A 9,475-nucleotide genomic window follows, 5' to 3' on the forward strand; every position below is an offset into this window, starting at 1 on the left:
ATGGAAGAAATTGAAGCAGTCATAAAAAGCTTCCGGGAAACTAACGCCTGCGGCCAGATGGCTTTACAGGGGAGTTTTACCAAACATTCAAGGAAGAACTGAAACCTATCCTCCTCAGACTATTCCAAAAAATTCAAGAGGAAGGAACACTTCCAAGCTCATTCTATGAAGCCAGCATCACCCTAATACTAAAACCAGATAAAGACAACACAATGAAAGAGAATTACAGGCCAATATCCCTCATGAACATAGTTGCAAAAATTCTCAACAAAATTCTAGCAAATCGGATCCAGCACTACATCAGAAAGATCATACACCATGACCAAGTAGGATTTATCCCAGGGATGCAATGATGGTACAATATCCGCAAATCATCATACTTACCTGGCAGGGGAGATACCATGATCATAATATCCGCAAATCAATAAATGTGATACATCACATAAACAAACTGAGAGATAAAAATCACATAGTCATATCAATTGATGCAGAAAAAGCATTTGAAAAATTCAACACCCTTTCTTTTTTTTTGTTTCCCCCCCCCTCAACACCCTTTCTTGATAAAAACTCAACAAGGTGGGAATAGAAGGATCATATCTCAACATAATAAAAGCTATATATGATAAACCAACAGCTAACATCATACTTAATGGGCAAAAACTAAAACCATTTCCCCTAAGAACAGGAGCAAGACAGGGATGCCCACTCTCACCAGTCCTGTTCGACATAGTACTGAAAGTATTAGCCATTGCAATTAGACAAGAAGAAGAAATAAAGGCATCCAAATTTGAAAAGAAGAAGTAAAGCTGTCCTTATTTGCAGATGACATGATATTGTATATAAAAAATCCTAAAGACTCCATAAAAAAACTAATAGACTTAATAAATGAATTTGACAATGTAGCAGGATACAAAATTAATGCCAAGAAATCTATGGCATTTCTATACACCAACAGTGAACTTACAGAAAGAGAGACTAAAAAAGCAATCCCATTTACCATCGCACCAAAAAAGTTAAGATACCTAGGAATAAACTTAACTAAGGAGGTAAAAGACCTATACACGGAAAACTACAGGACACTGAAAAAAGAGATAGAGCAAGATGTAAACAGATGGAAGAACATACCATGTTCATGGATTGGTAGAATCAACATCATTAAAATGTCCATACTACCCAAAGCAATCTATAGATTCAATGCACTCCCCATTAAAATACCAATGGCATATTTCACAGACCTAGAAAGAACTCTCCAAAAATTCATCTGGAATAAAAAAAGACCCCTAATAGCCACAGCAATCCTGAGAAAGAAGAACAAAGTAGGTGGGATCTCAATATCAGATTTCAAGCTGTATTACCAAACCACTGTTCTCAAAACTGCCTGGTACTGGCACAAGAACAGACATATAGATCAATGGAATAGATTAGAGAACCCAGAAATTGACCCAAATCACTATGCTCAATTAATATTTGACAAAGGAGGCATGAACATACAATGGAGTCAAGACAGTCTCTTCAACAAATGGTGTTGGGAAAATTGGACAGATACATGCAAAAAAATGAAACTAGACCACCAACTTACACCATACACAAAAATAAACTCAAAATAGATAAAGGAATTAAACATACAATGAGAAACCATAAAAATACTAGAGGAATCCACAGCCAGAAAAATCTCTGACATATGCCGAAGCAATTTCTTCACTGATGCTGCTCCTAGGGCAATGGAAACTAAGGAGAAAATAAACAAATGGGACCACATCAAAATAAAAAGCTTTTGCACAGCAAAGGAGACCATCAATAAAACAACAAGAAAGCCCACTGCCTGGGAGAACATATTTGCCAATGTCATCACCGATAAGGGTTTAATCTGCAAGATTTACAGGGAACTCATGCAGCTTAAAAAGAAGATAAACAACCCAATCAAAAAATAGACAACTGATCTAAATAGACACTTTTCAAAAGAAGACAGAAGGAAGGCCAAGAGACATATGAACACCTTCTTAAAGTTACTAATCATCAGAGAGATGCAAACCAAAACAACAATGCGGTACCATCTCACATTTGTTAGAATGGCTATTATCAACAAATCAACAAATGACAAGTGCTGGTGAGGATGCAGAGAAAAAGGAACCCTCGTGCACTGCTGGTGGGAATGCACACTGGTGCAGCCACTGTGGAGAACAGTATGGAGTTTCCTCAAAAAACTAAAAATGGAACTCCCATTTGACCCAGTGATCCCACTTCTAGGAATATATCCCAAGAAACTAGAAACACCAATCAGAAAGGATATATGCACCCCTATGTTCATAGCAGCACAATTCACCATAACTAAGATTTGGAAGCAGCCTAAATGCCTAACAGCAGATGAGTGGATTAAAAAACTGTGGTACATCTACACATTGGAATACTACGCTGTGGTAAAAAAGAAGGAGTTCTTATCATTTGCAACAACATGGATGGAGATGGAGAGCATTATGCTAAGTGAAATAAGCCAGGCAGAGAAAGATAAATACCACATGATCTCACTCATTTGTGGAATATAATGAACAACATAAACTGATGAACAAAAATAGATCCAGAGACAGAGAAACATCAATCAGAACGCCAAACCTCAGGGAAGGTAGGGGAGGATGGGGGTAAGGGGGAGAGATCAATCAAAGGACTTATATGCATGTATATAAGCCTAATCAATGGACACAGACAACAGGGGGGTGGGGTCATGAATGGGAGGTGGGGGGTAATGGGGGTATAAGGACACATATGTAATACCTTAATCAATAAAGAAATAAAAAAAGAGAAATTGAGCCAAACACACTAAGAGGGAGGGAGGGAGGGAGAGAGAGAGAGAGAGAGAGAGAGAGAGAGAGAGAGAGAGAGAGAGAGAGAGAGAGATATCAGGAAGACCAACTATTGGGAGATGATAAGAAGAGATGGGTTTTCTTCATTTGATGTCAAATCTCATTTCCAGCTTCTCTACCCTCCTCTGCATCTTGGGAGACAAACCTCTTCCCCTCACCACTGGACCCCTTTTCCTGTGGCTCCTGGGTGATCTCAGGAAGGAGAGACACTTGCAGGTGGTTGGAAGGCAGGCGGAGGGCACGTTTCAACTCCCTGGTTCTCTGATATCAGGCTGTTAGTTGGCCATGGTGGTGTCACTCTACCTAAGGACATAGCCCCTGTCTGGTTGCCTTTCTTATGGTCAAAGTGACAACCACAGCCCTCCCTGTGTTCTGGCACCTAAACTTTCCCTTTACCCTTCAGCAGTAGCTCCCTATTATGACTTACCTTTAGGGGCCTCTCCATCTTTATCAATTTCCCTTAGTCCTGCTCACCCCTTTGTACATATTCCCTTTATTGAATTCTCTTCAATTACCCTATTTGTTTGTGCCTTGGGTTTTTTGCTGGGACAAGTAAGATACAAACCTATAACAAACAAACAAGCAAATCCATTGAACAGTAAGCCAATGTGTGCAAACTGAGTTATTAACAACAATTCATGTTTGAAAACAATATCTGTGAAGCAGAAAGGACCTGGGTCCCTCACAGCCTAAGCTACCAGCATCCAAAGCTTCCCCGAGGGAGCTTCATGTCTCTGGACTCTCCTTCTGGGGTCCCCATGGCTTCTTGCACGCTCCACCCCAAGATGCACTTGTGACCTTGTTGACCAAGAGGGAGAAAACAAAATTGCCTTTGCAAGAAGATAGTTCTGAGCCAACTCTTACCTGAGCACCATCTTCTAGTTGAAGGTGGTGAGTAGAAAAAGGAGATTCCCAGGGAGTGCTGAACACTAGAGGATGCTCTCCTACCCCTGGATAGGAGGTGTCTGCAGGAGCAGGAGTGGAACCTAATGACCAAGAGAGGTTTATCAAGATGCTGGGCAGCCCCTGTGACTTCCTGCCCAAGGGGCCCTGGCAAGTGAGATTCTGGAGATGTGAGACAAGGGCCTCACGGAACGTTTCTCATTTGCTCTGAGTCTAATGACTTACTCTTCCTCTCTCCATCCTACCCCATCTGGTCCTGTTCCAGTGAGGAATGTTTGAACTGGAGCCTGCCACTGCCAACTGTGGCTGTGTGCAGGAAGCCCACCCAACAGGCAATGTGAGCTTCCATAGCTAAAGAAGAGTTTGCTTGGCATTCAGGGCTTTCATGTCCTGCCTCATCTGATCTGTTTCCATTTACTCCCAGGAGGAATGTATGCACATTAGTTTATTTCAGAGGACACAAGAGTATATATATAACAATGTAAAGACTCTAATCACAATCACCAATAGCAACTGATGTTTACAGTTCCTATTTTAACTCTTTTACAACTAATTTTATAACTTTGTGTAATGAAACCTCCTTTCTAGTTTTGATTTATCGATATCAAGAACTGTGTATACTGTGTTCCCTTTTAACAGATAAGGAATTTAGCACACCACAGGCACTACCATGTTTCCCCGAAAATAAGACATCCTCTGAAAATAAGACCTACTCACAGGTTTCCTTCTGAGTGAAATATAAGGCATCCTCCGAAAATAAGACCTACTTACAGGTTTCCTTCTGAGTGAAATATAAGGCATCCCCCAAAAATAAGGCCCCAGGCTCTGTCTCAGAATGAAAATTAATTTACCGTAAACTGGTTGCTAGGGCCGCCCCGACTGGCGTCTAGCAACCAGTGACGTTACACGGTGTGTGGAGGCGGAGTGGAGGTCGGAGTGAGTGGTGAGTGCGGGGTGGGAGAGAGGAGGAGACTTTCGCAGATGCGTGTAGAAGAACAGGAGGATTAGAGTGGATGGGATGCGGCGAAGGTGGTGAGTGCTGGTCTGTCTCTGGTGACACTACCTGATGCTCGCGGCCACCTTCATGATGACTGAAGGTTCTCAGTCAGTGGCAGACCCTGCTCCAGCCCAGATCCAGGCCCCAGCAAGACCAGTGACAGTCCCCAGGCAGGCCCCAGGGGGTAAATGTCTGATAAAGGGGTAGGGGGGATACTGGTGAAGGTGTTCAGTGGCACAGGGGTGGGGGAGGGGGATCACTTAAAATGACACAGGAGGATCAGAGGGGGCAATCAAAATGACACAGGAGGATCAGAGGGGACAATCAAAATGACACAGGAGGATCAAAAGGGGTTACTAAAATGGTAATCCCCCCTCTGATTCTCCTGTGCCATTTTGATTCCCCCCTCTGATCCCCTCTGTGTCATTTTGAGTGATCTCCCTCCCCCCACCTTGATACCCCAATTCCTTTTTTTTTACCCCTAGAAATGAGCACAAAAAGAAAAAGCTACTCAGTGGAATACAAGAAAGGAATCGTGGAAGACTCTTGGGGCCAAAATCTTACTGCTTTCTGCAAAGAGAAGATGTTGAATATCCGATTGGTCCGAAAATGGTGAGCAGAGTATGGTAACCTCATTGAACAAGTGGACAAGAGAAATGCTAAAAAGCGCAAGTGTGGATCAGGTCGGCAACCATTATTTTCCGAGCTGGAAGACTGATCTGTGAATGGGTTGTTGACAGGAGAGCAAAGGCTTTGGTTATGAATAGGGCTCAGATTCAAGAATTTGCCCTTGCAATGGCACCACAGTTTGACATAGCCCCCGAAGACTTCAAAGCATCACAACACTGGCTGGATAATTTCCTTCAACGAAGTGAACTGTCTTTAAGAAGATCTACAACATTGTTTAGGTTGGAAGATACTCAAGTTATTAAGCGAGCACTTGCATTCAAGTCCTTTATTGATGATGCTGACTTCTCTAAATACAATCTTTCCAACATGATTGCTATGGATGAAACTGCAGTGTTTATGGGCCAATCATCTCAAACAACAATTGAACAGCGGGGTGCCTCCTTAGCGTACATTCCCTCCACTGCTTACGAAAGTGCACATGTTTCCTGTATTTTGGCAATTCGTCTGGATGGCACTAAAATCCCACCTTTAATCATTTCTAAGGGCAAGAAGGAAAAGATTGAACGTGTTTTGGGCGTTTTTATTCTTGAAACTGAAAAAGCCTGGGCCACACAAGCAGTTATAAGGAAGTGGGTTGATTTAATGCTGCCGCTTGTTATGCGAGGGAGCCAAAGAGGTCTGCTAGTCTGGGATGCAGCCAGCACTCACCGCGCTAAAGACATGAAGACATTTCTTCACAAAAGAAAAATAGATCAGATAATGATTCCCGCAGGAATGACGGCCTATCTCCAGACTCTTGATATTGCAATAAACAAGCCATTCAAAGACAATTTGTGCATGGAAATTAATGACTACATTGGAAATAGAATGGAGAGAAATCAGCGTGGAAACTTTGTGAAACCTAAACTGCAAGAAGTTGTGACTTGGGTGAAGAATTCATGGGAGAAAATCACTGACAGTTGCATTGCAAATGCACTGCGAGCAGGCTACCTTGACAAGAAGTACTCATTTAAAGACAGTGCTATTGCTAAACATGAGAGATTTGGTCCACTGATTCTGAAAGAAATGGAGTCACAAGAAATTCACCAGGAATTGGATTGTTATGATGATGTTCCAGAAGATGATGACATGATTGTCATTGAATAAATGAGTAAATTCTTGATACTGTAGGATTCACAGTTTGTCTGGTTTGTGTTGACAACTACCGTACTACCGTACCATATACAGGTAATAAATTTCATTTATTTTCATTTAACAATAAATGTGTACCGTATTCTTCTTCATGGAAAAATAAGACATCCCCTGAAAATAAGACCTAGCGTGTCTTTGGGGGCAAAAATTAATATCAGACACTGTCTTATTTTCGGGGAAACGCGGTACCAGTCAGTTACCCCCTTCCCCTTTCTCTCTCTTCCTGACATTTGTTAGCTAGATTATTTTCACATGATGTGGGGACAACCAGTGTTTTCAGCTTTAGCTCCTATGACTTCCTTTCATGTGCTCATGCGGCAGCCAAATGGAGTTACATAGCATTTCCTTAAAAAATTAACTATGAAGTGTTTGAAGCAATGAAAGAAACTTATTCACTCATTTCTGAGTTTACCCAACTCTACTAGTACCATGTGCCTATACTGTGCCAGATCCAGGCAGAGAAGATGCTGTGGACAAATGCTACCAGAGGACCTTTCACAGGCCCAATTTCCTGCACTGTGCTTATCTAAAAATATCATTTCCCCTAAACCCAGACAACCCAATGAGATTAGAGGTAGGCCAACTAATTTATTCAAGCTTTTGACATGTAGAATGCCCCAACCACAGCACCAGGCTTGAATCTAAAGGGCCTACAGTCTGGGAGAAATAAAAGGAATCTTCTTTTTATTTTAAAAAAAATATATTTTATTGATTTTTTACAGAGAGGAAGGGAGAGGGAGAGAGAGTTAGAAACATCGATGAGAGAGAAACATCAATCAGTTGCTTCCTGCACACCCGCTACTGCGGATGTGCCCTCAACCAAGGTACATGCCCCTGATGGGAATTGAACCTGGGACCCTTGAGTCCGCAGGCCTATGCTCTATCCACTGAGCCAAACTGGTTAGGGTGGGAATCTTCTTTTTCTATCCAATCAGGTAGAACAATTTCTGAATACCTATTTATGGTTTTGGACAGGGATTTTTTTAACTTATTAAATATTACCTTATTAAATATTTAATAAGTTAATATTAAATATTAACTTATTAAATATTAAAAATTATAGTCAATAATATATTAGAGGCTTCACATGTATTAACCGCTGATGTTTATGAAATATTTAGTCATATTTGGCACCTGGCTGAGTGCTTTTCATCTGTTTTCTAATTTATTGCCCACTATGATCTGATGATTTCACCCTATTTTACAATGAATTAATTGAGGCTTGGAGAGGAGAGCTGCAGAACCAGGACTTCAGACCTAGGTTTGTCTGATTTGGGCAGGGATTCTTTCTGTTGCAATGAAGATTGTAAAGAAATAGCATTCAATAAAGAAATTCAGATCACATGAGAAATTTATTGGTAATGTCAAGGACCATGGAGAGGTATAACTTTCAGACTAATGCTTTCTCCGAGAAAAACTAGAACAGCCATGTTAAAAACAACCTATTTGAAGATACTGGGGCATCACTGAAGCATTCTGAGGCTGAGGCTGAGAGAAGACTAGATACTTTCCAAGCCTGGCAGGGCAGCAGTGAATCTCAAAGTTACTTCTGACTGATCAGGACAGAGGCTCTCATCACTGCCCCAGACTGCTTCCCGACATGTCCAGGGTTTCCCCAGGAAGGCTTTCTCCAGGTTCATCCACCTCAGGAGTGTCCTGCAGAGCCTTCTGAAGAATGGGTCTCAGGGTGTGTCGTCGCTTGCACCATCGCTGCCTGAAGGAGCCAACGAAGAAGTAAATGATGGGGTTGGCACAGCTGTTGATACAGGACAGGTGTGCAGCTGTCAGGTAAAGATGAAAGAAGATCTTAGAATCACTTAGGAAGGACATGATGCCATAGGGCAGGCCGCAGAAGAGGAAGACCAGCACCACGAGCACAATGGTCACATAAAGCCTGGTTGGCTCACCCGGTGGGAGCCACTCAGCAGTCTGGTCATCAGGGCCAGGCTGGACCCAGAGAGAAGCACAAATAACAAAATCAGCCACATCACAGTGATGAAATCAAATAACTGACACACGGAAAAGCTTAAAAAATTCAACAGAAGGAAACAGATATTATTATTCAGGATGCTCAGCAGCAGGGACAGGGACCACAGCAGGGCACACGTGATCGCTGACAGATGTCTGGGGCGGTGGCAGCGGTACCAGATGGGCCACAGGACAGACATGCTGGCCTCCATGCTGATGGCGCTGAGAAAGCTCAGGCCTGAGATGTAGGCAAAGACATCCACAGCAGTGAAAAATATGTAGACTTCAATGGGGACAAAATTGAAGTGGAAAACTGCACATAGGGAATATACAATCTGGCTGCAGAGGAAGAGGAAGTCGGCCCCCGCCAGGCTGAGGATGTAGACAGAGAAGGCATTCCTGCGTATGTGGAAGCCCAGGAGCCAGAGCACCACCATGTTCCCTGCCAGCCCCAGCAGGGCCACGATGGCTGTCAGTACTTCCAGGATTATGTTCTGTGAATAAAGTTGATGGAAGGCCTGATCACTTCCATTGGTTGCTGTGAGCTCGGTCTCCCAGGCTGTGACAGTCATATCCATGCTCAGAAACGCTGCAGTTGTGGGCCTGGAAACAAAACAAGACTTGAGCACCTGCTCTATGACCACTGACCCTCATGGCCACTCTGTCTGTGGCGAATGGAGGCTTCCAGAGATTAAGAATCTTCCTCAAACACACAGTCTTGGAGTCCTGGAGCCTGAATTTAAACCCAGTTCTCTCTGAATCTTAGAGCCTGGGCTCTTTCCACTGCAACACAGACCATCTATGTCCAACCTCTCCACTCACCATCCAGCTCATGACATGTGCCCCGGAAGCAGGAGGAGAAGAGTCTGCACAGGTCCTGTGGAGGACAACCGGGTTCTGAGATCCCCAGTACTTGTGCTCTGGGAGA

At 42.9% G+C, this 9,475-nt stretch overlaps 1 pseudogene across 1 annotated transcript; it reads right to left on the reverse strand.

Annotated features, from left to right (window-relative positions):
* Positions 1–8,154: 8,154 nt before the first annotated feature.
* Positions 8,155–9,146, reverse strand: LOC308234314 (mas-related G-protein coupled receptor member X1-like; annotated as a pseudogene). The gene has a single exon. The product of its transcript is annotated as a mas-related G-protein coupled receptor member X1-like (transcript).
* Positions 9,147–9,475: the final 329 nt, after the last annotated feature.

Source organism: Plecotus auritus, assembly GCF_963455305.1.
Source record: "Plecotus auritus genome assembly, chromosome: 9".
NCBI classification, from domain to species: domain Eukaryota; kingdom Metazoa; phylum Chordata; class Mammalia; order Chiroptera; family Vespertilionidae; genus Plecotus; species Plecotus auritus.